Consider the following 27,791-nt stretch of genomic DNA (forward strand, 5'->3'; position numbering starts at 1 on the left):
TTGAAATGACAGCTGGGAAAAGACTATGAAATGTCGGAATGTTGACTGTCTGACAGTGGCTATCACGATGTCTTTGGCTGCATCTGATCATACGTATAATTATGTTGATGGTCAACTACAGAGGGACGCATTTAGTTCACTTTTTTGCTGGACTTATCTTTTAATGTAGAATTTTCTTGCAAAAGCAAATTAAGTTAGTGTCTTATTTCTGTTGAAAGACGCTGAAACCTCTTGAACTTGCAGCATCAGAGTAACGATTTGTTGTACAAAATACGTAGAGCATATGTGTTAATTGTTACCGTTTATTGCTATGCGGAAACGAATACACAGAGTGTATAATCAATTATATGAAGGAGAAACCTTGTGAACTGAAATAGTTCTCAAATATAATTTTTGCGTTCTAACTACTGTTATCAAGATTTCAGAGCATTTGACGCTTACTGTCATATTGAAAAGGATCCAAAACCAATTTTTAGAAGGTTTACTACTGCAACACGATCTGTTGGCAGTTAACTCACTGCGGAATCGCGTCATGTTCGAATCAGGGTTCGATTTGGTAAAGAAGTTCTGAAACAAGCTTGATTAGACCAAATTCATAGCCCAATCTTGAACGAACGAAACTGATCATGTTCTAGGTAAGCTAGAAACCCCAGGCCTGGAAGGCTCTTTCAGTGTATTCGTTTTTGGTTAGGGGATTTCCTAATTAAGTTTGTTTCTTTTCAATAATAGAAGCATTTGCAGTTATCGTATTGTGTGCGATATTTGACAAGGATCAGTTGCAGACTCTAGCCTTGCAGCTAACCTCCATAAATTGGAAAATAGATTTTGGCAAACAAGTTTTTAATACGATAGCTTTCTTTCTAACTGTTTAACAGTTAGTTACTGAAAATCCATGCCATATCAGATTAGAATTAGCTGTAATCATATCAGGTCAGAATTGGTTGTAAAAGTCTGCTTCCATTAGATCAATTGAACACAGTTGTTCGTTGTGATAAATCCACAGATAATTATGGACTCGACTTCTTGGAGCTGTAATGTTGAGTTTCTGTCAATGTTAACACGAACTGGATTGACTTTCAGTTTTGTGCGCCCTGAGTGTATTGTATCCCAGTTCTATCATGATCAGGGAATTTAATGACAACAGGTCAGCGATTCCGTCACGTCTTCGGGGGTTTTCATACCAGTGGCTACTCCAAGTTAATTCAACAAGCAAGCCGATTTACTTTCTACATAAGTAACCAGCAACATTATATTCACCTTTTGGTGGATGAATGCTCCAGCGTATGACCACTCAATGGTGTTACCCAAAAACAGCCCTTTGGTTCAAATACGCGTTTTACCGTGTAAATTTTCCTTTCTTTTCCCGCCTTAGTTTGATTTTATGAGCAGTCAAGATCTTGCTAAGTAGTGTTGTGAATCAAAAGTTTCACTCGAATTGTTACTGACACCGCCGTTTTTAAACCCACAATGAAGACAATTTAGCTTCTTGTATCCATACATTTTTTTTGTTTGATCAACAATTGTGACAGACTCTCGTGCAGGCCATCATGCATTCTCTTCGTGATTGTGTTTAATGAGAGATACATACTATACATAGAGAGCGAGGAAGACAGAGAGAAAGAACATCTTAAATCACAATCAAGTGCCTGGATGGATAATTGCGTTGAATCTTTACAAGAAAACAGAAACATGCTGATTGATCATCGGATAGCAAGCAAAGTTGGCAGACTGAATGTCATGAGGAAAATCCGGTAAAGAATTTCCACAAGCGAATCGTAAGGATGATTGAATTGGAGAAAAGCTTCTCCACGTTTCACTGAGTTTAATTAGTGCAGCTTAAAATTATGATGATGAACACAACTTCATTTTACCCATACGTTTTTCTCAAGGTTGTGTATATCAGTGGGATCAAAAGCTAATGGCCTCTAATTTAAGTAGCACGCAATCAAGGAACTCAGCCGTGTGTTGCTATTCTCCACTTTCAGTTACGGCACTCATCTTTTTATGTAGGAAGAGCAAGAATTAGAAAAAACTAATTCCAGTATGTGTCTAACCAAATATGAGAGAATCATTCAGCGAAAGAATGAATTATTTAATCGAGCAGTGTTGATAAGCAAAATTTTTGGCACATTCAGGGGGCAATTAATGATTTCGGAATCAGTAAACATCCGTGAACTTAAGACCCGTAAAATCTCGAAAGGACTTGCAATTTATTGACGATCTGTTATATCGTTTCTTGTAGATTTTAGTACGTTTGGAAAACTAATTTTAAATTAAACCGACGGGTTGTTCAGCACTAATAATGAAAGACAACTAAAGCTATATCTGTTGATGTTAACCTAGTCATGGAGTGTCTGGCCAGGGAATGCTTCGCTTTCGACCTCAGACATGACTGATAGAATGCTTCTTGCTTCTTTGAGAGCGTGTAATGTGCTTTATTAAGGAAATTAGCTTTGTGAGGCCTGGTTCATGGTTCAGATAAATTTTGCGGTAGGTTTGGGCAAAGATAATGAAGAATTTATTATTCCGCAATCCTTGTGATCATGAGGCACAGCAGAGTCCAAATAAGAATAATCCTTCCAATCCACTGGCAAAAAGAAACCGCTACAAACATTGAATGCGCCATTTTGAACTAACGTTGTAAAGTTTCAGAAATTCAAGCTGAATTCACTGCGCAGTTCAATTCCCGCTAAAATTGATCGTCTAATTCGATTCCGTTCGTTAAACGTTGTGTGGAGCCTACAGTGGTGTTTGAGAAGAAAGCCAGGGGTTCGGCTCCGCAACAACATGTTTGGTCTGTTGGCGCTAAGAATTGCAAGCTCTGTCACGGAAATGGCTGTCATTGGTAGCTGGGATCTGAAAAGGCTTTTATTATTATGACCATCGAAGACGCCAACATGTACAGACAAGAGTAAGGACAAAACCGGAATATAAAATTCTGTCACAAGATGTGTTGGGCATCTTAACATAACTTCAATGGCTACTTCCCTGATAGCCTGAAACCCTTCTAGGTTCCTGTTGGTGCCTTTGTTTGTGAGTGGGTTGGTTTCATCGAAGAAATTAACCACTGTGCATTATTTTACAATGGCAAATGTTAACCCTAATCGCTGATGTCCCCAAGAGTACAAGCAGAGTGGAAACGAATAGATTTTAGAATGCTCGTTAAGATTTAGAGCCACAATCTCGATTAATCATTCCCGCCAGAGTTACTAGATTGTAAATTCACGCTTTTTAATGGTTCTTTTTTTCTGTCACGAACAAATTATATACCCGTCTGTCATGGGATAGCCTAAAGAAATTCTTGTTTCAGGTAAAAGAAATATTTAGCATTTACCTATACTCACTGAATATATGGGTCTTTATTGTTTTTGCTATCTTCAATGTAAAACGTTTCCAGTTGCCAAGGAAAATGCCAGAAAAATCTCAGATCTAATGTCATTTAATGTCATGGTTGCTTGCTATTCCACCAGCGACTGCGTTTCAACAGCAAACCCGTGTCAATATGATTTTACTTCGTAGTATTCGAAGATCTGTGGAATGATATTAAATCTACGTGCTAATCTATATTTTCCACACTAGTGCGCAGAAAGATGAGTATGAACATTTACAAAGGGACGGTAAACGAAGGTTCTTCTTTTCGTGACGATGAACTGGCGCTGTTCAGACTCAGTCTTGGAACGCTCAGCACCACCTTTAGGTACCAAGGAACTGTTTTGCGGTATTTTCCAGCATTTTGGGATCGGCGGTATTGAAAAAAATTATGTCATAATCAAAACTTGAAACTTTTAAACTAGATCTTTCGCCTGATCCGACTTCCGCCCTACATGCTTAAAATTGCGAAATGTAATAGAGATATTTTAACCTCAATCGTTGCCACCAAGCAGGAAGAAATGCAAGCTGTTCTTCGTAACCGGAGCATGAATTGTTTTCAGACTGTTCCTGTTTAGTTAATCTTCCTCAGCTTAAAATTCTTTGAGCTTATCCGCCAAGTTTCATCTTTGCACTATTGTTCACTAATTAAACTTTTACAGTCTGTATTACTAAAATTAATAATGACACTAAAGCTTGATTCATGGTATTCTTTCTTCACTTTTTTTTTTCTATCCTCTGGCATTTACTGGGGGAACGAAAACTCAGACCCAAGGATATAGAAGGGTCCAATGGGGATATATTAATTATCAGTTTTACTCTAACCTGCGTTTATGTCAGCAACGAATATTCACTGTTATGATCCTATCCTTGCGTAGCAAGGTGTCACTTCATTAATGGGTGTTTGGTTATGGGTTAGTTTTCAACGTCTCCTTTAGGACCCCTTACGCCAACTACTGTCAATTAATTTCAACTACTGAGGGACCTGACAATGAACCCACGTGTTCAAGGGTTTAAGGTGTATGTCGCGGGCATAGCCCGACTCAGAGTGTCCCAAAGTTTTCATAGGAGCTAGGAACGAGCCTTTACTGTCTGTATTACAATGCGCTCACAGCCCAAAAGGATTTGATGACGCTAGATGGCAACGCAGTTTTGAATCAAACTTAAGTTTTTGATTGTAAGTTACAGCGGGCTAATTTGCTTTGGCTAGTTATGATAGGACCGATGGTTTCCTTGCTTTTTGTAGGGGGTGAGGGGCGGGGGTGGGGAGGATATATGTTATTAAGGAATGAGGGCGGCGTCAATGTGCAACCTTAGGTACTGTTGACTTTGACAGTATTTGCTGCAGCTTGATGTGTTGCAAGACTAACAAGTTAAGCGTACACTTTACCCTTTTCGAAACTAGTCTTGCAACAAAAATTGCGGTGTGAGCTTCAGGGAAAGTTAAGTACAGGGTAAATTCAAAAAATCTGTTGTAGACCTCAAATTAGGGCCGTTTCTGTCAGAAACATACTGTGCTATTTAAGGGCTAATGTTGCTCTTCTATTAAAATTTGTGTCAAAACAGTCAATAATTTCAATGGCTAAAATGAGTCTTAAAGAAGGTTGGAATGGCTTTTGAGCCTATGTTGACAGTACTGAATAAGGACCAAAATGCGCCCAATGTACATGGTTAGAAATCCGTGTGCACCCAGGCAAGAGCTAAAGTGAGTCCCAGAGTGGGCTGAGAGGGTCTTTGGTAGGGATGTTTAATGCCCCAAATTGTGACCAAAACAGGACAGGCTTTCTCCGACTGAACACAGTACCATCGTCATCATTGCGTTGTTACTTGCAGGAAAATTTTACTCGTGTAAAATGATCCACCAAAAGCAAGGACGACCAAGATGATTCGGATGGAACACACGTTTTCAGAAAAGAAAACTGGCAATGACCTTGTTTTTCTGTGTTTATTTCAAGGTTCAAAAACTTATTGTCTTTGTTAAGTTGTGGTGTTGTTTGATTCAATCAGATTAGACTAGTTGTTGTCATTCGTAATCTTCAGTCTGGTTGAATTCATTGTTTCGCTGCATTTTTAGAATTTTAACCATTCCGCTTCAAATGGGGACAACTTTCACAACAACTTAAAGTGTCTGTTAGCAAATGACACTGCATCCGTGATGCTTATTGCTAAATCAGGTTACTTTTTAGTCTCATCAGGTGGGAATTCGATGCACCACAAAATCAGATCACTGAGAAGTCCCAACAGTAAAATGTAACTTAGTGGCCAAAACATGCATGTTTTAACGTGCATTTATCGCACGAACAAGCAAAGTACTATACAAATATATACAATAAACAAGTATTATTTAATGACCTAGAAAATACAAGTCGTTTACTAGTTGCATGGCTAGTTTTGCATACATGACTGAGTTTACAAACCAGCCATCACAATATTCTCCATGTCTGACAACCAACGCCAATCTTTTGAAGAGTAGTCGTACCAGCTGGCATATTTAGTCTACCTGATCTTCCAAATAAATTCCAGAGCTCTTGAAAGTTGATTTAATCGAACAAATTAAACTAACTATGGTTGACTTGATTGATTTTAGACGTTTTAATGGTGGCGACTGAGAGTCTATGTATAAACTTACGGCCACCCTTTCTTGCTCCTTATTATCATTGCGATGATGATGATGATGATGATGATGATGATGATGATGATGACAATATTGGTAAATATAATTACTGTTTTGCCGTTTGAAATAACATTACTGTGACGAATTTATTTCGACACGAACTAGGAACTTTTGCCTGTGCCTTCTCGATAACAAAAACACAAACAAACCAATATGTGTAGCCCTCTAGCTCTGAAAGCAAAGGTAACACTACACCTCTACGCGGTATGGCCAGACACCTATTCAAGCGCCAGTCCCATACTATCCTTGTGGTAGCTGGGAAAGTACAATAGTTTCGGCGATGCATGGAGATGTGGATCGCCAAAATTATAGGGACAAAAAGATGTCATAATAAACGACAAAAAGATGTCATAATAAACCACCTTAAAGCAATGGTCAGACTATATTGCTCCGCGGTAAGCTAGTCCCCCACGTATGCTATGTAAGTACTTGAATAGAAGAATCATCTATCCACTATTGTTCACTAATTGAGCTTTTGCAGTCTGTATTACTAAAATTAATAGTGACACTAAAGCTCGATTCATGGTATTTTCTCTTCACTTTTTTTGTTCCATCCTCTGGCATTTACTGGGGGAACGAAAACTCAGACCCAAGGATATACAAGGGTCCAATGGGGATATTAATAATCAGTTTTACCCTAACCTGCGTGTGTGTCAGCAACGAATATTCACTGTTATGATCCTATCCTTGCGTGTCAATGAATGGATGTTTGGTTATCGGTTCGTTTTCAACGTCTCCAGAAGGAGCCGTGAACTGATGATAATCATGTCAGATTTGTTGGAATGTCAACTACTAAGGGGGCCGACAATGAACTCACGTGTTTAAGGTCATAAAGCATATATACTTTTTTCGAGTCTGACTCAGAGTTTCCCAAAGTTCTTCCCTGAGGGCAGACCGTGTCTAAAATTGACTCACATTTCTGCAAGGCTGATCGGACTGCGTAGAAAACTTAACACGACAGCGACATGATAGAGACCAAACGGAGAATCAACAGAATGCGGCAACCGTGGACAGCTGAAAAAAAAAATGAGCTAAAATTGAGCTCGGCATCTTCATGGTAGCTCGAATCTGCACATTAATTATGCGGGATGCCCTCAGGGAAGACCATGTCAAAATTTCGGTCGCCTTCCTTCTTTTTTTCTTCCTTGCAGTCACAAATTGCAATGAATAAATTAATTGAACCTGAATTAAATTCTGTTCTCTCCTAGAGGGGGTACATTTGTCTTCTAATGTTCTCATTCTCTCCTACAAAAACGGCGCAATCAGAATCAATTATGTGGATAGGAAGGGAGGAGATGGATTCAACCGTATCTGTGTGACGTCACATAGCCACTAGTCTTTCAAATTCGCGGCCATATTGTTGACATGTTTTAGATTCAAATATGCCGTTTTTAGAAAGAAAATTAACCCCTTTGAAGCGGTAAATCGAAAGAATAACTTCTAAGAAGTACTCAACAGTTTAAACGGTGGAAATTGGAAAGTTCCTGCCGAAGAAATCACGCTTAGTTTGACAGATTGTAGGAGCACAATGCGAGGAGAAAAGGTCATTGATAAGCTTAAACACGCGTCACACAACTTTGTTGAACTAATGCCTAAACGCTACTGGAAATCCAATTCACAAAAAAGTGAAAGGTTTGATTTCCAATTGTTGCTAAAAGTTTTCATTTAGGAAAGCTTTTTCTCTGTTTTTTTTTTTTCCTTGATTAAACGAGGACAATTCAAATGTAATCTTACACTTACTGACATTGCATAACCAGAATAGAAAACGTGAGTCAGGCCTTAATGTGTGGTCATTAGGTTACGTTATCGTCAAAAAAAAAATCCCTTTATGACGATAAGTAGGGTAACGCATGGGGATGCCGAAACGGAAAGACAGAAAACAAACATTTTTAAAGCAGTAAATCGAAAGAATAACTTCTAAGTAGTACTCATTAGTTTAAACGGTGGAAATTGGAGAGCTCACGGCGAAGAAATTACGGCTATGACAAACAGATCGAACTGTAGACTTTGTCAAACTGATGTCTAAGTGCTACTGGTATTAATCGACCTAACAAAAAAAGTAAAGGTTTGATTGTCAATTTTACTAGTTTTACAAGTTTTCATTTAGGAGAGCTTTATGTCTGTTCGTCTTTCTGTTTTCTTGATGAAAACAACTTACTGACAGTGCGTAACCAGAATATAATTAGCGCTGATGATAAGGTTTGTAATTCATGCTCGTAACAATCACGATAATTTCCAGTACCTGTCAGATATGCTGTTATCTTGCGGTATCATTAAGAGCTAAGAAACTCGATTGAAAACTAACTACTAAAAGGTCATCATTTTATGCAATCAACGATCTCGAACTCCAACAGGTTATCAGCAAAGTTAATGCTTACATCCACCCAAGCATCCCGGGTAACCCTCAAAAACGCGTCTTGTTATGAAAGGACCGATGATTTTTTGCTTTTTCTAGGTGGTGGGAGGGGGTGGGGAGAGTATATGTTATTAAGGAGTGAGGGCGACATCAATGTTCAACATTAGGTACTGTTGGCTTTGACTGTATTTCCTACAGCTTGATTTGTTGCAAGACTAACAAGTTGAGCGTATACCTTACCCTCTTCGAAACTTGTCTTGTAACAAAAACTGCGGTGTGAGCTACAGGGAAAGTTAGATACAGTGTAAATTCAAAAAATCTGTTATAGACCTCAAATTAGGGCTGTTCTGTGAGAAACATACTGTGCTATTTAAGGGATAATGTTGCTCATCTATTAAAATTTGTGTCAAAACAGTCAATAATTTCAATGGCTAAAATAAGTCTTAAAGAATGGCTTTTGAAGCGTATGTTTACAGTCATCAATAAGGACCAAACTGCGAATAATGTACACGGTTCGAAATCCGTGTGCACCCAGGCAAGAGCTAAAGTGAGTCCCGGAGTGGGCTGAGAAGGTCTTTGATAGGAATGTTTCGCCCCAAATTGTGACCAAAATGTCTCCATGTGGGATTGATTCAGCACATAGTTCACCAAGGCTAAATTAGCATTTTGTGACTGAAATAGATCTTTGGATATACAGTGTAGTCTTGGCGAGACGCGTTGCAGTGTGGACAGGCTCTCTACAACTTAACACAGTACCATCGTCATCATTGCGTTGTTACTTTTACTCGTGTAAAGTGATCCACCAAAAGCAAGGACGACCAAGATAATTTGGATGGAACACACGTTTTCAGGAAAGAAAACTAACAATGACCTATTTTTTCTGTGTTTATTTCAAGGTTAAAAAAAACTTATTGTCTGTATGAAGTTGTGGTGTTGTTTAATTCAATCAGATTAGACTAGTTGTTGCCATTCGTTATCTTCAGTCTGGTTGAACTCATTGTTTCGCTGTATTTTTAGAATTTCAACCTTTCCGCTTCAGATGGGGACAACTTTCACAACAACCTAAAGTGTCTGTTAGCAAATGACACTGCATCCGTGATGCTTATTGCCAAATCAGGTTACTTTTTAGTCTCATCAGGTGGGAATTCGATGAACCACAAAATCAGTTCACTGAGAAGTTCCAACGGTAAAATATAACTTAGTGGCCAAAACAGGCATGTTGTAACGTGGATTTATCATACGAACGAGCAAAATACTATACAAATACATACAATAAACAAGTATTGTTTAATGATTTAGAAAATGCAAGTCGTTTACTAGTTTTGTATAGCTACATACATGACTGAGTTTACAAACCGGCCATCACAATATCCAACCTCAGATTTTCTCCATGTCTGACAACCAACGCCAATCGTTTAAAGAGTAAGTCGTGCCAGCTGCCATATTTAGTCTACCTGATCTTCCAAATGAATTCCAGAGCTCTTGAAAGTAGATTTAATCGAACAAATTAAAGTGCAAGAGTATATGATGCCTTTATAATAATTAAAAGGAACGTCCGGCAAAGCGAGCAACGGATTTGCAAATCTTTTTTTTTTTTTTAGTTTCGGTAACTAAGGTTGACTTAATTGATTTGAGAAGTTTGTAATAATAATGACTGAGGGGCTATGTATAAACTTATAGTCACCCTTTCTTGCTTTTTATTATCATTACGATGAAACAGATGATGATGATGGTGACGATGATGATGATGATGATGATGATGATGATGATGATGATGATGATGATGATGACGATGATGACAACTATTGGTACTATATAGTTAAAATTTGCCCTTTGAAATAATATTACCGTGACGGCTGATTTTGTTATTTTATTTTTTATTTTTTTTATTTTTATTTTTTTTCTGTTTTGTTTTGTTTTGTTTTTGTCATACGATCGAAACTATTAAAATAATTTATTTCGACAAGAATGAGGAACTTTTAATTTGTCTGTGTCTTCTCGAGAACAAAAACACAAATAAAACAATATGTGTAGCACCTTTAATAAGCCATCTGAAAACAAAGGTAACACTACATCTCTATGCGGTATGGCCAGACACCCATGCGTCAGTGCCACACCATCTTTGTGGTAACTGAGAATGTAGAACAGTCTCGGCAATGCCTGTGAAGATGTGGATCAGCTAAATTAATAGGGAGCACGCGTGACGACAAAAAGATGTCATAATAAACCACCTTAAAGCATTGGTCACACTGCATTGCCCCGCAGTTTAGCCAGTCCCCCACGTATGCTGTGTAAGTACTCGAATACAAGAATTTTCAATTGAGTGTCGAAAGTAATTACGCGGGATCGAAAGAATAACTTCTAAGAAGCACTCGACAGTTGAAACGGTGGAAATCGGAGAGTTCCGGGCAAAAGAAAAAAAAAACAGAAAGAAAACAGGCAAAAAGTTTTCCTAAATGAAAACTTTTAGTAAAAATTGACAATCAAACCTTTAATCTTTTTCTGAAGTGGATTTCCAGTAGCGTTTAAGCATCAATTCGACAAAGTGATGTAATGTGTGTTTTAGCTTATCAATGACCTCTTCTTCTCGCATCGTGGTTCTACAACTGTCAAACAAAGCATGATTCCTTCGCCAGGAACTCTCCAATTTCCACTGTTTTAACTGTCGAGTGCTTCTTAGAAGTCATTCTTCCGATTAACCGCTTCAAAATGGTTAATTTTCTTATTGAAAGCGGCATAGTTGAGTCCAAAACATGCAAAACAATTTGGACGCCACAATAGTGACAAAAACATCCCTTCTAGGAGAGGGCAGAATTTAATCCAGGTTTCAGATAATTTGTCGTCACACAGGCAGGGATGAGGGGGTCACCTCCCCCGTGATATTGGGCCGTTTTTATTGAAGGCAATCAGAACAATAGAACCTTTCTAGGAGAGAGCAGCTTAGGCTTAATCCTCTTCGCTCCGACCGGAGCATAGGGCTTCTACCTCAGCCTTCCGTCAGACCCGAATTTTTGCTGTTCGTTTCACTTCATCCTATGACATCGCCAAGTCCTCATATTCTTGCTGGATTGTCCTTCTCCAAGACTTCTTCGGTCTGCCCCTCCGCCTGACCCCTTGAGGGTTCCACTCAAGGGACAGGCGGGTGATGTTAGTAGCAGGCTTCCTCAAAGTGTGGCCGATCCATCGCCATTTTCTTCTCCGGATGGTGACTTCATCCTCTCTTGCTTTGTACGCTGCTACAGCTCCTCATTCGAGATCTTTCTGGGCCACCACACTTCCAACATGTACCGGAGTCTGCGATTGGTAAAGGTCTGAAGCTAGGTGATGATCTTCTTTGTTAATCTGCGAGTCTCAGATCCGTACAGGAGGACCGACTTGACGTTAGAATTAAATATTCTTATCTTTGTCCACAGTGAGATGAACTTTCATCTCCATATGGGTCTTAAAATGGAGAATGCAACCTGTGCCTTCCTGCAACTGGCCTCAACATCTTCCTCAGTGCCGCCAGAGGTGGTAATAAGGCTGCCGAGGTATGTGAAGGCGGATACTTGCTCCAGGACCTCTCCAACACAATTGATGTTACCAGTATTTTCTGGGGATCGAATCCTCATCTCCTTGGTTTTGGACGTGTTAATCTTGAGACCCTGGCAGCCTGTTCTAGCATCACCGCGAACTTCTGTCTCATGTGGGTGATCTTCTGACTCAGCAAAACCATATCATCAGCAAAGTCTAAATTTTCCAACTTCTGCAGCAGGGTTTAATTGGATTCCGGTCTTGCCGTCTCCAAAAGCTTGTCGAGATACCCAGTCTAGTGCCACAAGGAAGAGAAGAGGGCTAAGCAAGCACCCCTGGCGAACCCCAGTGTTCATGCTGAAGGACCCTGTCATTTCATCTTCATGTAAACTCTTGCTTGGAAGTCATCGTAAAAGATCTAGGAAATTACTCGGAAGCCATTGTTAATCGATCCAGGGAATCAAAGGTCTTCTCAAAGTCCACGAAAACCATATATAGCTCAGTGTTCCACTCCATGGTCTGCTCCACTATGATCCTCAATGTAGCGATCTGGTCGCAGCGGGATCTCTCCTTACGAATCCCGCTTGTTCATCCCGGAGTCTACCCTCAAGAGCATCCATCATCCTCTCCAAAATGATCAGAGCAGAGTTTAATGAAAAAATTAATGTGCAGATTTGAAGCTACCATGGAGGAAAAAAAAAGATAGCGACCCTAATTTTAGACACGGTCTGCCCTCACGGCATTCCGCGTAATCAGTATTCATTTCTGTATTACATTGTTATTGTTATTGTTGATGGGCAATTTGCTGCATACGCACTAAAAATCTAAAAATATATATGACTGCAGAAAGGATGAGAAACTGGTAAGGTTATTACGTTCATACGCTAAGCAGATTTCTATAAAGAAATGTTTTAAACGCGAGCAGCAGTGCCGCCTCGTGGTTTTTTAGACCCGATAAAACACGTGCTGCGAGTTTTTTGAACGGCTTCAAAACATTCCTGGAAAAGTGTGTGTCGAGAGAGTTCATAACAATGATGCTTTAATGAAAGTTGGAAATTAGAATACGAGAAAAACATTAAACACCACATACTAATTAGGTGAGGTTTTATCGGGATTTAATACCACTGCACGTGACGTTTTATCGACCATTTGATAAGTCAGTGGGCTTATAAATTATTAATGAGTTTTGAATACTATGAAAAAGATTGGAGTTCCGCGTTTAGGCTTGGCTAAAGATATATAGATATATTACAGCATCCCCCTTAATGATGCAAAAACTGTCGTCCACATAGCATTTCCATTATCTGGGAGGAACAGGAGTTGCGTTAATGGCTGAATTCTCAATTACTTCCATGCATATATTAGCTGAGACACTGAGTTCCACTAGTAACACTACGGAGAAATAGTCCTTATGACAAATGTGTCACTTCATGAATGGATGTTTGGTTATAGGTTAGTTTTCAACGTCTCCAGTAGGACCCCTTACACGTGCACGTACACGTCACGTGAATTGGCGATAATCAGATATGTTAGATTTGTTGGAATGTCAACTTACTAAGGAGCCTGACAATGAATTCACGTGTTTTAGGGTATAAAGTGTATGTCGCGAGCATAGATTTTTTGCGAGCCCCACTCATAGTGTCCCAAAGTTCTCATAGGAGCTAGGAACGAGCCTTTACTGACTTTATTACAATGCACTCACAGCCAGAAAGGATTTGATGATGCCCGATTGCAACGTAGTTTTGAATCAAGGAAGAAGGGTGGATTTTTTCAGATGTTTAGACAATTAAGAGGATGAACGAAAAACGAAATGCTGGTAGAGGAGTACTGCTGATTACGAAGATTCCATGGAAATAAATGCATGCGCACGGACTGAGGTAAGCGTCTTCCTCATCCACAGCCGTGACCCAAAAGGTGCAATCAGTGGAAAAATGGCTACAGGTTGTAAGGCTTCCAAGAAATCATAATTTTCGCGTGATCATGGTCTTGCAATTTGCAATGCTGGTGCTATAGATTGAATAACTTCGATAATTCAACACCTTGTAGGTAATGAATGGTAAATGAAGACATTTCTAACTCGATCGTAGTGGCTGGCCTGAACAGCAAGCAAATGGTTTGTAAATTTATAGTCCGATTGCACAATTTGGAATACTTGTTTTAGTTTTCTCGCAAAAGCATGGATGTTTGGTTATGAGTTAGTTTTCAACGTCACTAGTGCGACCCCTTACGCGTGCACGAATTAAGTTCACGTGAATTAACGATAATCATATCAGATTTATTGGAATGTCAACTACTAAGGAGCCTGACAACGAACTCACGTGTTCAAGGGCATAAAGTGTATGTCGTGAGCATAGCCCGACTCAGAGTGTCTCAAAGTTCTCATAGGAACTAGGAACGAGCCTTTACTGTCTGTATTACAATGCACTCACAGACAGAAAGGATTTGATGGAGCTAGATGGTAACGCAAAAAAAGTAAGACACGCGTAAAACTTCTGCTTCCATTAGATCAATTGAACACACTTGCTCGCCGTAATAAATCCACACTGTCAGATAATTATGGAGACTGGACTTCTTGGAGTTGTAATGTTGAGTTTCTGTCAATGTTGACACAAACTGTATTGACTTTCAGTTTCGTGCGCCTTGAGTGTACTGTTTCCCAGTGCTATTTTCTTTTGATATTGCCCTAGCAGTTATTAACAATAAAACAGATTCATTATGAAACCCTGAAGCCGTGATGTTGTCTCCATTCATGATGGAAACTTGAATGGATTTTAGGTTAGTACGCCTTTTGGTGTCTATATCCTTTGTGTAGGTATGACCTGACGGTAGGAAATACGTCACTTGTCCCATCCCCATGTGTGCAATCGGACGGACAAAGTTCAATTTTACAATAGACGACAGATTTCACGACTCAATAAGCTCTTTCTTTCTTGTTACAGCGAGGAAGACTAAAATGGTGGATGCTGTAAATACAGCACTTGAGATGTCCGGCGTCGAAACCTTACCTACGCGAAGGTAAGCAGATGTTTCTAAAACCAAGAGCAATATACGCTCTCGCATCCTAATGGAAATTACAAGACTTTCATTGATGGTTTATAACCATCTTGTAATTTTGAGGAGGGTGCCGTTTGATTCTTGTTATTAACCTCACTCTATATAAAGACAACAATTAATTTTAATTTTAAGACAGCACCAGGTTGTATAAAATAAACCAGACTTCAGCAAATCTTTGATCTCGACTTTTTGTCTGATCACGAATTGTAGCGCAATGTCTTTAATGCCGAAGAACCAGTTCTTGTTAACAATCGGCAAGACAGACGATTTTTATTTTTATTTAAGATGATTGGTGTGGCTGAATCAGATTTATCATCTGGTATACGCAGCCTGTAAGCTTGCTCCCTTGTATGTGAATATAAATGTTTTTTTGAGAAAGGTATAATTTGCACAGTCAAATAGTCTAACTCAGGAATCCCGATGCTAACTGGGTTAATAGAACTCACCTTTCGTAGAGCAAAATTGTTTGGGTAATTGATCTGCATTTTTCTAGCTCGCGTGATTACCCAAGTCGAAACTATTTTCTGAGGTTAAATTAACTTTATTTTAGTTGCTGCTTTTTTCAGTCCTTGATGTTGTTGGTTAAGTAGAGCATATTTTATTGTATTTTAGGTGGCGGTGCACTATTTAAATTTAACAGCCCGAAGTTAGGTATTGACGAAATCAGTGCTGCTGCGTAAACCACATACAGCCACATCTGTAGCGACGGACGGAAGGAAGAAAGAAGGGTCGAATTTTTTCAGATGTTTAGACAGTTCAGAGGATGAACGAAAAACGATATGCTGGTAGAGCAGTGCTGCTGACTACGAAGATTCCCGGTGGAAATAAATGCATGCCCACAGACTGAGGTAAGCGTCTTCCTCATCCACATCCGTGATCCAAAACGTGCAAACAGTGGAAAAATGGCTACAGATTGTGAGCCTTTCAAGAAACTATAATTTTCTCGTGATGATGATCTTGCAATTTGCAATGCTGGTCCTTGTAGATTGAATGTTTTTGATAATTCAACACCTTGTAGATAATAAATCGTAAATGAAGACATTTCTAACTCGATCGTACTGGCTGGCCCTGAACAACAAGAGCAAATAGTTTGTAATTATATAGTCCGCTTTCACTTTCGATTTCACAATTTGGAATACTTGTTTAATTTTCCCAAATGTGTTAAGGTAACTTTAAATTTGTAAAAAAAAAAAAACTCACTTAATTGGGAAGGATTACCCAAGGACAGTGAACATATTCGTCAATTTGCGGGGCACAGTGGCGGTCATCAAATGACTTTATTCATTACGGTCGACTCGTTTACGCTGCCTTTGTAGAATTTTCGTTACCTCTTTTAAATCCATCTACACTCCTCTAAATGTACAAAAGAAAGCGGTGATTTTCAGCCGCAATTTCTCATGGAGCTTCAAGAAACAGTACAATGGAAAATAAAACGCCCGTTTCATTTCCAAATTAAAGTAAACAGGACCGAATCAGCTAGGTTCGATACGTCGGATCTTTCGGCTTTTCTTTTCACTGTCCCATGAAGTCTTGACAAGCTGAACATTTCAGCTTTCTCGATACAAGAAGTTTGTAAAATTTATGACATTCGTTTGGTATAAGTAGCAGGACCAAAATGACAGCTGGGAAAAGACTATGAAATGTCGGAATGTTGACTGTCTGACAATGGCTATCACGATGTCTTTGGCTGCATCTGATCATACGTACAATCATGTTGATGGTCAACTATGGAAGGACGCATTTAGTTTACTTTTTTTCTGGACTTATCTTTTATTGTAGAATTTTCTTGCAAATTAAATTAGGGTCTTATTTTATAGTACGTCTGTTAAAAGACGCTAAAACCTCGAGAACTTGCAGCACCAGAATAACGATTTGTTGTACAAAATACGTAGAGCACATGTGTTAATTGTTACCGTTTATTGCTATGCGGAAACGAATACACTGAATGTATAATCAATGATATGAAGGAGAATCTTGTGAACTGAAATAGTTCTTAGATATAATTTTTGCGTTCTAACTACTGTTATCAAGATTTCAGAGCATTTGACGCTTACTGTCATATCGAAAAGGATCTAAAACGAAATTTTGGAAGGTTTAATACTGTAAGACGATCTGTTGGCAGTTAACTCACTGCGGAATCGCGTCATGTTTGAATCGGCTCGATTTGGTAAAGCTGTTCTGAGGGAATGAAACTGATCATGTTCTAGTTAACCTAGAAACCCTAGGCCTGGCAGGCTCTTTCAAGGGAGGGAAGGGGGGGGGGGGGGGGGTTGGGGCTTTTTCATCTATTAACAAGGATCAGTTGCAGACTCTAACCTTGCAGCTAACCTCCATAAACTGGAAAATAGATTTTAGCTGATTTTGGTAAACAAGTTTTACTGAATATGATAGCTTCCGTTCTAACAGTTTAACAGTTAGTTACTGAAAATTCATGCCATATGACTTTCGAAGTTAAACTTCGTGTACCTATGTCAGAATTAGCCGTGTAAAAGTCTGCTTCCATTAGATTAATTGAACACACTTGTTCGTTGTGATAAATCCACAGCTCATTATGGACTCGACTTCTTGGAGTTGTAATGTTGAGTTTCTTTCAATGTTAACACGAACCGGATTGGCTTTCAGTTTCGTCCGCCTTGAGTGTATTCTTTCCCAGTTTTACCATGATCAGGAAATTAAATGACAACAGGTCAGCGATTCCGTCACGTCATCGCGGGTTTTCATACCAGTGGCTACTCCAAGTTAATTCAACAAGGAAGCCGATTTACTTTCTACATAATTAACCAGCAACACTATAGTTCACCTTTTGGTGGATGAATGTTTTCCTTACTTTTCCCGCTTTTAAAGTTTCATTTTATGACCAGTCAAGATCTTGCTAAGTAGTGTTGGGAATCAAAACTTTCACTCGAATTGTTTTAAACCCAACATGAAGACCCGTCGATCAAGACAATACCTTCTTGTATCCATACATTTCTTTGATTGATCACCAATTGTGACAGACTCTCATGCAGGCCATCGCATTCTCTTCGTGATTGTGTTTAATTAGAGATGGAGAGCGAGGAAGACAGAGAGAAAGAAAATCTTAAATCCCACTCAAGTGCCTGAATGGATAATTGCGTTGAATCCATACCAGAAAACTGAAACAAGCTGATTGATCATCGGAAAGCCAGCGAAGTTACCCACTGAATGTCATGAGGAACATCTAAAGAATTTCCACACCGGAATCGTAACGAAGGATGATTGAATTGGAGAATAGCTTCTCCACGTTTCACTGAGCTTAATTAGTGCGGCTTAAAATTATGATGATGAACACAACTTCATTTCACCCATAGGCTTCGCTCAAGGTTGTAGATGGACTAAATTGTATATATCAGTGGGATCAAAAGCTAATGGCCTCTAATTTCAGTAGCACGCAATTAAGGAACTCAGCCGTGTGTTGCTATTCTCAACTTTCAGTTGCGACACTGATCTTTTTGTGCAGGAAGAGAAAGAATTAGAAAAGAAGCAATTCTAATCTGTGTCTAATAATTCAACGAAAGGGTGAATTATTTAATCGAGAAGTGTTGATAAGCAAGATTTTTGGCATATTCAGGGGCAAGTTATTAATAACGGATTCCGGAATAATAAACATCCGTGAACTTAAGACCCGTAAAATCTCGAAAGGACTTGCGATTTCTTTTCGATCTGTTATAACGTTCCTTGTAGATTTTAGTACGTTTGGACTACTAATCTGGAATTAAACCGACGAGTTGTTCAGCACTAATAATGTATAGCAACTAAAGCTATTTCTGTTGATGTTAACCTAGTCATGGAGTGTAATTCTGTTAATTGTCTAGCCAAGGAATGCTTCGTTTTCGACCTCAGACATAACTGATAGAATGATTCTTACTTCCTCGTGAGCGTGTAATGTGCTTTATTATGGAAATTAGCTTTGCGTCAGGTCTGGTTCATGGTTCAGATAAATATCGCGGTAGGTTTGGGCAAGGATAATGAAGAATTTATTATTCCGCAATCCTTGTGATCATGAGGCACAGCAGAGTCCAAATAAGAATAATCATTCCAATCCACTGGCAAAAAGAAACCGCTACAAACATTGAATGCGCCATTTTGAACTAACGTTGTAAAGTTTCAGAAATTCAAGCTGAATTCACTGCGCAGTTCAAGTCACGCTAAAATTGATCGTCTAATTACATTCTGTCGTTAAACGTTGTGTGGAGCCTACAGTAGTGTTTGAGAAAAAAGACAGCACTGGTTCGGCTCCGCGACAACATGTATGGACTGTTGGCGCTTATAAGAATTGCAAGCTGTGTCACGGAAATGGTTGTCATTGGTAGCCGGGATCCCAAAAGGTTTGATTATTACGACCATCGATGAAGCCAGCATGTACAGACAAGAGTAAGGACAAGACCGGAATGTAAAATGCTGTTACAAGATCAAAATGTTCGAAGATGTGTTGGGCATCTTAACATAACTTCAATGGCTACTTCCCTGATGGCCTGGAACCCTGCTAGGCTCCTGTTGGTGCCTTTGACTGAGTTGGTTTCATCGAAGAAAACCACATAGCATATGGTGTGCATTATTTCGCAACGGCAAATGTTAACCCTTAATAAGTTGCTGACCTCCGCAAGAGTACAAGCGGAGTGGAAACGAATAGATTTTAGAATCACGGCTCGTTAAAATAATTGTTTATGGCAACAATCTGGATTAATCAATCCCGAAAGAGTTACTAGATTGTAAATTCACGAAAAATCAAGCCTTTTAATAGTTCTTTTTCTGTCATCTGACTGGGCATAATGGGTCTTTTTTATGCCATTTCTGTCTGTGATCTAGAACAACAGCGTTTTTTTTTTACTGAATATATGGCTCGTTATTGTTTTTGCTATCTTTAATGTAAAACGTTTCTTTGCAAAGGAAAATGCCAGAAAAATCTCAAACTAATGTCAATTAATGCCATGGTTGGTTACTATTCCGCCAGCGACTGTGTTTCAACAGCTAACCGTTGTCAATATGATTTAACTTCGTAGTATTCGAAGACCTGTGGAAGGACATTAAATCTACGTGCAAATTTATATTTTCTACACAAGTGCGCAGAAAGATGACATTTAAATGTTAACCATATCTAGTCGCTGACCTCCGCAAGAGTACAAGCGGAGTGGAAACGAATAGATTTTAGAATGCTCGTTAAGATTTAGAGCCACAATCTGGATTAATCATTCCCGCCAGAGTTACTAGATGGTGAATTCACGGAAATTCAGGTTTTTAATAGTTTTTCTCTATTGCGAACAAATTATATATCTGTCTGTCATGGGATAGCCTAAAGAAATGGTTGTTCAATATTTAGCATTTACGTATACTCCAATTGCAATTTACAAGTAAATTAGTGAAATGCTTTTGGGTAAAGAAAGATACATCGGGACTGTGCCAAACTAAAGCAACGAAAACTTGAACTCGTGTCGATAATGTGTCTTGGGTCGCCTTGGAACAAAGCAACAATTTTAAAGAGAACATCAGTAGAAATAATTTTTCTTGTAGATATGATTTATAATATGGTTTTTGTTTAGCCTTAGTTTGACTCCATTGCTTTCGACTGAGTAATTCTACGGTGCTGTCCTGATCGATTTACAGCTGATTTACTGAGTTGTGTGGACTGAGCATAATGGCTCACCTTTGTTATGTCATTTCTATCTGTGATCTTGAACAACAGCGTTTATTCACTGAAAAGGTGGCTCTTTATCCTTTTTGTCATCTTCAATGTAAAGCGTCTCTTTGCCAAGGAAAAGGCTAGAAAAATGCTCCTCTTATCTATCGAAAGCATATAATGGCTTGGAGAGGTGGTTACTGAAACCCCATGAAACTCAGAGTGCACATTTAACATAAACAATCAGTGAATTGGATAATTCGGGAAGTCGATTATTTCTCTAATCGAGCCCTAAGTTTTGAAGTACTAGTGGAGTCGTACAATTTCTCCAAGACTACCTTATTAGGACCACGGCGAAGTGGTGGGACTGGAGACAAATAGAACCTGATACAAATGGTCTTGACTCGGAAAATATGGCCTCGTCGAATCGTCTGCAGATAGAATCATACAAAGCTTTGTAGACAAAACGCATCGCTGTGGAAGCCAATTCTTCAAAGACTCAGGCTTGAGAAAAGGTACTTCCTCCCTTTGGCCATTTTAACGTCCTGTGCAAAATGGAATATTTTTCCCTCATATATTTCAAGATCTTAATTCCTTCAAATCTCAATTAGAATTCGACGGACCCTGTGCTACTGCTCAGTGGCAATCAATTAATTATCTCTTCAGGAACGAAGGCGTCCTCTTGATGCAAGTAAAACACGTTATGTTTTATTTACTGTGAGGCTGGTAGATTAACTGAAGCTACATGATAGAAACTCTTGTCTTGCTTTTCTCAACGCAAAATTGGAGTTATGGCGATAAGCTTGTGTTTTTACAATGGTTCCATTTACAAGGTTGGACTCCTCTCCTGTCAAAACCATGAACATGATCGCCTTCGTTTCCTGCAACATGCAGGCTCCAATCGTCTTTTTCGGTGCACAGGGGCTGTTGCTCTGGTCGTAAAGCGGAAGATCAGACAATTAAAATGTGAGAGAATTAACTTTCGTCGAGCATCAATATTTAGCCAAATGTCTGGGTAAAACAGTGAAGTAAGCTTATATAAACCCACTAATCTGATTTTCAAGACGAGGTCCAGTTAATTCAAAATTCCTCTGTCGGTGCTTAACACTTTAATTTCATTATATTCGCACCAGTTGCGTTTCCTGTAAATGCCTTTATGTATTCACTGAATCAAATGGTTCTTCTGTGTTATTTTGTATTTTAGTATAGCCAATTTACCGAATGAATGGAAAGAAAAAAAGTAAAGAATGAACAGTATTTATTAGGTGAACTTATTTGAGGTTTTAATGCACTTACCAAATTTCTCGCAGCTTCATAGGAAATTTAATTGTTTTGTATTGTTTTTGTGGATTTAACCCTTTGCCTGGTTTAAACAGCGCCGATGCAATTATGAAGAATGCAAACTACGCATAGGAAGTATAACCGCAAAGTAAACGACAGATTACACCAATTGAAAGTATTGTTAAAACGACAGCTGTTCACTTGAATAACCACAATAAGGAATTTCACACGACTCAATATTTTATTCTAGGTGGTAAACGGGTTTCAAGCAATTTGTCTCAAATCCATGACACAAAATGATGAGAATGTTGAGCTTAGAAATGTAAAAGGTTATAATGGAGGGAGCTGAACATTTAAAACCACCTGTATGATATCAGTTTGAACAGTGTAAGATTTAACGTCATGGTTGCTTGCTATTCCGCCAGCGACTGTATTTCAACAGCTAACCCATGTTTATATGATTTTACTTCGTAGTAGTCAAAGACATGTGGAAGAATATTAAAACTACGTGCAAAACTATATTTTCCACACCAGTGCGGAGAAAGATGAGTATCAACATTTACAAAGGGATAGTAAACGAAGGCTTTTGTTTTCTTGACGATGAACAGGGGCTGTTCAGACTAAGGTTTGGAAAGCTCAGCACCACCCGAACTGTTTTGCAGTATTTTCCAGCATTTTGGGATCATCGGTATTGGAAAAAATTATGTCATAATCAAAACTTGCAACTTTTAAAATGGATCATGGACATGTTTTTGCGACCTGTACTAGAGATATTTCTATCTCAATCGTTGGTCGACGGTTTGCAGGAAGAAATGCAAGCTGTTCTTCGTAACCGGAGCATGAATTGTTTTCAGACTTTTCCTGCTCAGTTAAGCTTCCTCAGGTTAAAATTCTTTAAGCTTATCCGCAAAGTTTAATCTAAAAAGTATGCAATATTGTTCACTAATTAAGCTTTTGCAGTCTGTATAACAAAAATTAATAATGGCACTAAACGGTTCGATTCATGATATTTTTTCTTCACTCTTTTTGTTTTTTCTATCCTCTGGCATTTACTACGGGAACGAAACCTCAGACCCAACTACTGTCAAATAATGTCAAATACTAAGGGACCTGACAATGAACCCACGTGTTGAAAGACATAAAGTGTATGTCGCGAGCATAGCCCGACTCAGGGTGTCCCAAAGTTTTCATAGGAGCTAGGAACGAACCTTTACTGTCTGCATTACAATGCACTCACAGCCAGAAAAGATTTGATTATGCTAGATGGCAACGCAGTTTTGAATCAAACTTTATTGTTTGATTCTAAGTTACTGCGAGCTCATTTGCTAATTCTAGTTATGAAAAGACCGATGATTTTCTTGCTTTTTGTAGGGGTGGAGGGGGTGGGGGGGAGGATATATGTTATTAAGGAATGAGGGCGACATCAGTGTGCAACCTTAGGTACTGTTGACTTTGACTGTATTTCCTGCAGCTTCATGTGTTGCAAGACTAACAAGTTCAGCGTATACCTTACCCTCTTTGAAATTTGTCTTGTAACACAAATTGCGGTGTGAGCTTCAGGGAAAGTCAACTACAGTGTAAATTCAAAAAATCTGTTGTAGACCTCAAATTCGGGCCGTTTCTGTGAGAAACATACTATTAAAATTAGTGTCAAAACAGTCTATAATTGAATGGCTAAAATGAGTCTTAAGGCAGGTTGGAATGGGTCTTGACGCCTTTTTTGACAGTCATTAATAAGGACCAAATTACTACTAATGTACACGGTTCGCAATCCGTTTGTACCCGGGCAAGAGCTAATAAAAGTGAGTTCCAGAAACTCTCCAATTTCCACCGTTTAAACTATCGAGTGTTTCTTAGAAGTTATTCTTTCGATTTACCGCTTCATGTGCCCTCAGGGCATCCCGCGTACCTAGCAATGACCTTGTTTTTCTGTGTTTATTTCAAGGTTCAAAAAATTTATTGTCTATGTTAAGTTGTGGTGGTGTTTGATTCAATCAGATTAGGCTAGGTATTGTCATTCGTAATCTTCAGTCTGGATGAATTCATTGTTTCTCTGTATTTTTAGAATTTTAACCTTTTCGCTTCAAATAAGGACAACTTTCACAACAACTTAAAGTGTCTGTTAGCAAATGACACTGCATCCGTAATGCTTATTGCTAAATCAGGTTGCTTTTTAGTCTCATCAGGTGGGAATTCGATGAACCAAAAAATCAGTTCACTGAGAAGTTCCAACGTTAAAAGTGTAATAGTGGCCTAAGCATGCATGTTTTAAAGTGGATTTATCGCACGAACAAGCAAAGTACTATACGAATATATACAATCAACAAGTATTATTTAATGATCTAGAAAATGCAAGTCGTTCACTAGTTTTGCATAGCTACATATATGACCGAGTTTACAAACCAGCCATCACAATATCCAACTTCAGATTTTCTCCACCTCTGACAACCAACGCCAATCTTTTGAAGGATAAGTCGTGCCAGCTGGCATATTTAGTCTACCTGATCTTCCAAATGAATTCCAGAGCTCTTGAAAGTTGATTTAATCGAACAAATTAAAGTACAAGAATATATGATGCCTTGATTGGTCACACTCCGCGGTTTAGCCAGTCCCCCAGGTATGCTATGTAAGGCTTGAATAGAAGAATTTTCAATTGAATGTGGAGGGTAATTTAGCGTTTCTTTGGTTTTGCTTTACTTCGCTCTGTGATCGGTTGGCAACACGTGCCACTTTCTGAACCAATGAGTAACAAAACCAGAACCAATTGTCACTAATGCGAAATGAAATTTGTATTTAGGGAGCGTGATCGCACCCCTTTTTTCCGCGCTTGGCGCCTGCTTCGAAAAGAATTCTGACCAATTCACTGGACTCTTTTCGTCAGTTATGACTGGCCAGAGTGGTCACTTTGCTGTCAAGTTAAAACTGCTCTAACATATCAATTAGTTCTACAGCTGGTACTCTCTCACACTGGTTTGGTGTGGAGAACACTTTCTACCTCCTCCCTTTGTAGCTTGAAGAGCATTGAAGCTATGACAATGAAACATGCAGGAGAATACAAAATACGTTCAAAACTGTTTTCTGAAGCCTACGATGTGGGATAATGACGTCCCGTACGTGACATCCTTTCTGAATAGCCGCATCTTATGTCCACTGTCTTTGATTTCGTATTCCTCAAAAACCGTCGAAATAGACTGAAAGATACGAAAAATTTATGTGATGTCAAACAGATGAAACACTACGGACCTAGACAAAACATATAATTGTCAAAAAATAGACCTGTCGAAATAGTGTTACCTTGTAAATATCAAGTCTCATGAACAGAGATCATATTGCTGACATAGAGGGCAGTAAGCGTAATAAGGGGATAAGGGTTTGAAAAAATACAACTTTTGATGATTTTGATGGTCTTTTGATGGATTCCAAATCTTTTACGTTTATACAGTAAATTTTGTCAGCAAAAAATTATTCCTGGTGGGCTTTTCAAGAATTCATGTCAACATTCTCGCGTTGTTACGCATTGACGAATCATATCATTCGAATTATTAATAACATATGGTAATCTGTTGATACCCATCACAAAATTTTATCTTTCAGATGGAAATAAGTAAGCCTGCTGCTACGATTCATTGCACTCTATTTAATAACGTCAAAGTAAGTAATAAAAATGTTAATTGTTCTCTAACATGTCAATATCATCGACGCGATGCCTATCAGACTTTATGAAGGCAAGAGTAACTCTGAGGAAAAATGTTTCCATTCATGTCGTTTTGAACAGGGAACAGGGAAAGTAAAACGCAGAGAATGTGAAAAAATACTGCTTTCTTCCCGGTAGACGTACGTAGATTAAAAATTGTAAGAATGACTTCCCTGGTTTAATAATGTGTAAGTAGATATATGTAAACATAATTTTCTTGTGCAATTAAAATCGCATTAAGTCGTGTGATGTCAATTAGAAAAGTCAGCAAGATGGTGGAGACGATTTGAGCTTACAAACATCCTCCAATTAACACCTAGTTTTTATGGTGACAAAAGACGAAAGATTCGCTCACTAAAACACAAACAAGGCGTTGTGCTTTCGAATCTAAATGATTAATTTGTTGGGCTAAATGACAGTTCAAAAGAAGTGTGAATCGTTGACTACAGCGGAGCACCAGGCCAGTATTAATCTTTCTTAGCCTACATTGAACCCAAAGAAAATTTTTCAGTTGAAGAAACGCTTAAAGTCTATCCAGAATTATTCGTTATTTAGGAAGACATTCTTTCAGGAGTCACGGTGATACCAAAGAATAAGTCTTTTGAAAAGAATGTTTCTAGTGTACTCGACGTTTCTAACACTGGTGATTGTCCGAAATGCGACCTAGATGACTATGATGTCGGCCTTAACACAGCATCAACGATTTCTTTTATTGTCTTATCTCTGATATGCGGCATCTCAGCAGTTGGAGGAAATGCGGCCCTTCTTGCTGCTCTCAACAGAACAGCGACATTTCGAGGCCGAGCAAATTACTATTACATTGTTTCGCTTGCTCTTGCCGACTTCTTCATAGGCTTAACGATGACTCCCTTGTACATTTGCTACTGATGCTCTCGTGTATCTCCCTCCCTGGCTTATCAAACTTGAGGGATTTCTTTGGATTGTGACAGTAACAGCCACTACCTATAGCCTGAGCGCTGTGAGTCTGGACAGGTTTATATCGGTGATATATCCTCTGCATTACCCTCAAGTTTTGACCGAGAAACGATGCCAAGTTGTTATATTTCTTATTTGGATTGGATCCATCATCTTTGGATTCCCAAAACTGGTTTTGAATGACTTTGTAAAACTAGAAAAGTTATGGATTGCTTGCTCTGTCGCCACAGTGGCAATTCCATTGTTAACCATGTGCGTAAGCTATGGCAAAATGTTTCTGGTTGTTCGAAAAGCGAATCGCTCGGTTTCTGACCATACTGCTCAATTTTCGAGCGTAACTTTGGGAAACAGAAAGGCAGCTGTAACTACTGGAATGATAGTTAGCTTATTTACTATAACGTTCATTCCCACCACCGTGGTATATTTTATGCTTTTATTGGAGGATGACCCTTGCAAAGAACTCGAACTAAATGACGTTTGGCTTTGGGTCGCTCTCGTGTCTTTTACCCATTCTTCACTCAACCCTTGGGTTTATGGGCTCCGATATCGCGAATTAAGAAAAGCGATAAGAGATCTCTTCCTTAATCATAGTACTTAGAGTAGTGTGGCAGGCAGGTGTGTTTGTGTTGACTCTTTTCCAGAGCTCGATGGTAATCAGTTCATGAGTTATTGATAGTTTACTCTTTTTGTTTTCGCTATCTTTGCATCTTTTCATGCTTTTTAATATGAAATAATAATTTTTGAACCAGTGACTAAATCTAAAAGTTATTGACTGAAATAAAGACGAAATTGATTCCCCACCACATGAGAGTATTTTCAATATCGCAAAATTTGAAATTTCTGAACTGAGTTTGACGGAGAACCGGTTATAGCTGCGAAGTGGGAACGCGCCAATTCCTTTTTGAGTAAAGACATTTAACTGAAATAATTGTGCTTCGTTGTTTGCATATTAAGGAAGAAAAAATTAAGGCCACAGTTTTCCTAAACGCAAAATTACAGCATATTGCAAAATATATAGAGCGAAAACAGTCTTTGACAGTTCATTTCGTTCATTAATGAATTATTTAATGCGGCGGTAAAAGTGAATGACATTCCTTTTTCCCAAACAGCAGTATTAGTCACGTTTAGCATACAAAGAGAAAAGTTTCAATTTAGAAGTCTGTTTGTTTTTTACGGCGGAAAGAGTGAAGATGTTTCAAACAAATATGAAATATCCTCTTGTTACCTTTGGTTTTGTTTCTCAACTTGCCTACCGCAGAAATGTTATCTTAAATTCTTG

At 38.7% G+C, this 27,791-nt stretch overlaps 1 protein-coding gene, 1 long non-coding RNA gene and 1 pseudogene across 5 annotated transcripts in view; 2 read left to right on the forward strand and 1 right to left on the reverse strand.

Annotated features, from left to right (window-relative positions):
* Nucleotides 1-4,576, reverse strand: part of LOC146450838 (uncharacterized) — a 30,225-nt gene extending 25,649 nt beyond the window's left edge. The window contains exon 1 of the mRNA XM_085099869.1: nucleotides 4,195-4,576. The gene's annotated coding sequence lies outside the window, so the exon portion shown is untranslated. The remainder of the gene's footprint in view (nucleotides 1-4,194) is intronic.
* LOC146450839 (uncharacterized) overlaps nucleotides 1-27,791 on the forward strand; it is a 38,229-nt gene that overhangs the window by 6,886 nt on the left and 3,552 nt on the right. The window contains exons 5-8 of one of the 4 annotated variants that reach the window (XR_014860207.1): nucleotides 13,687-13,789; nucleotides 14,852-14,927; nucleotides 15,579-15,814; nucleotides 25,477-25,533. This is a non-coding gene — a long non-coding RNA (uncharacterized LOC146450839). Of the gene's footprint in view, nucleotides 1-13,686; nucleotides 14,928-15,578; nucleotides 15,815-25,476; nucleotides 25,534-27,791 lie in introns of all 4 variants that reach the window. The other 3 variants (XR_014860206.1, XR_014860209.1, XR_014860208.1) reach the window with 3 other exon arrangements.
* Nucleotides 25,586-27,111, forward strand: LOC146450840 (histamine H2 receptor-like; annotated as a pseudogene).

The sequence above is a fragment of the Pavona decussata genome, unplaced genomic scaffold (assembly GCF_977016875.1).
Source record: "Pavona decussata unplaced genomic scaffold, jaPavDecu1.1 SCAFFOLD_417, whole genome shotgun sequence".
NCBI lineage: Eukaryota > Metazoa > Cnidaria > Anthozoa > Scleractinia > Agariciidae > Pavona > Pavona decussata.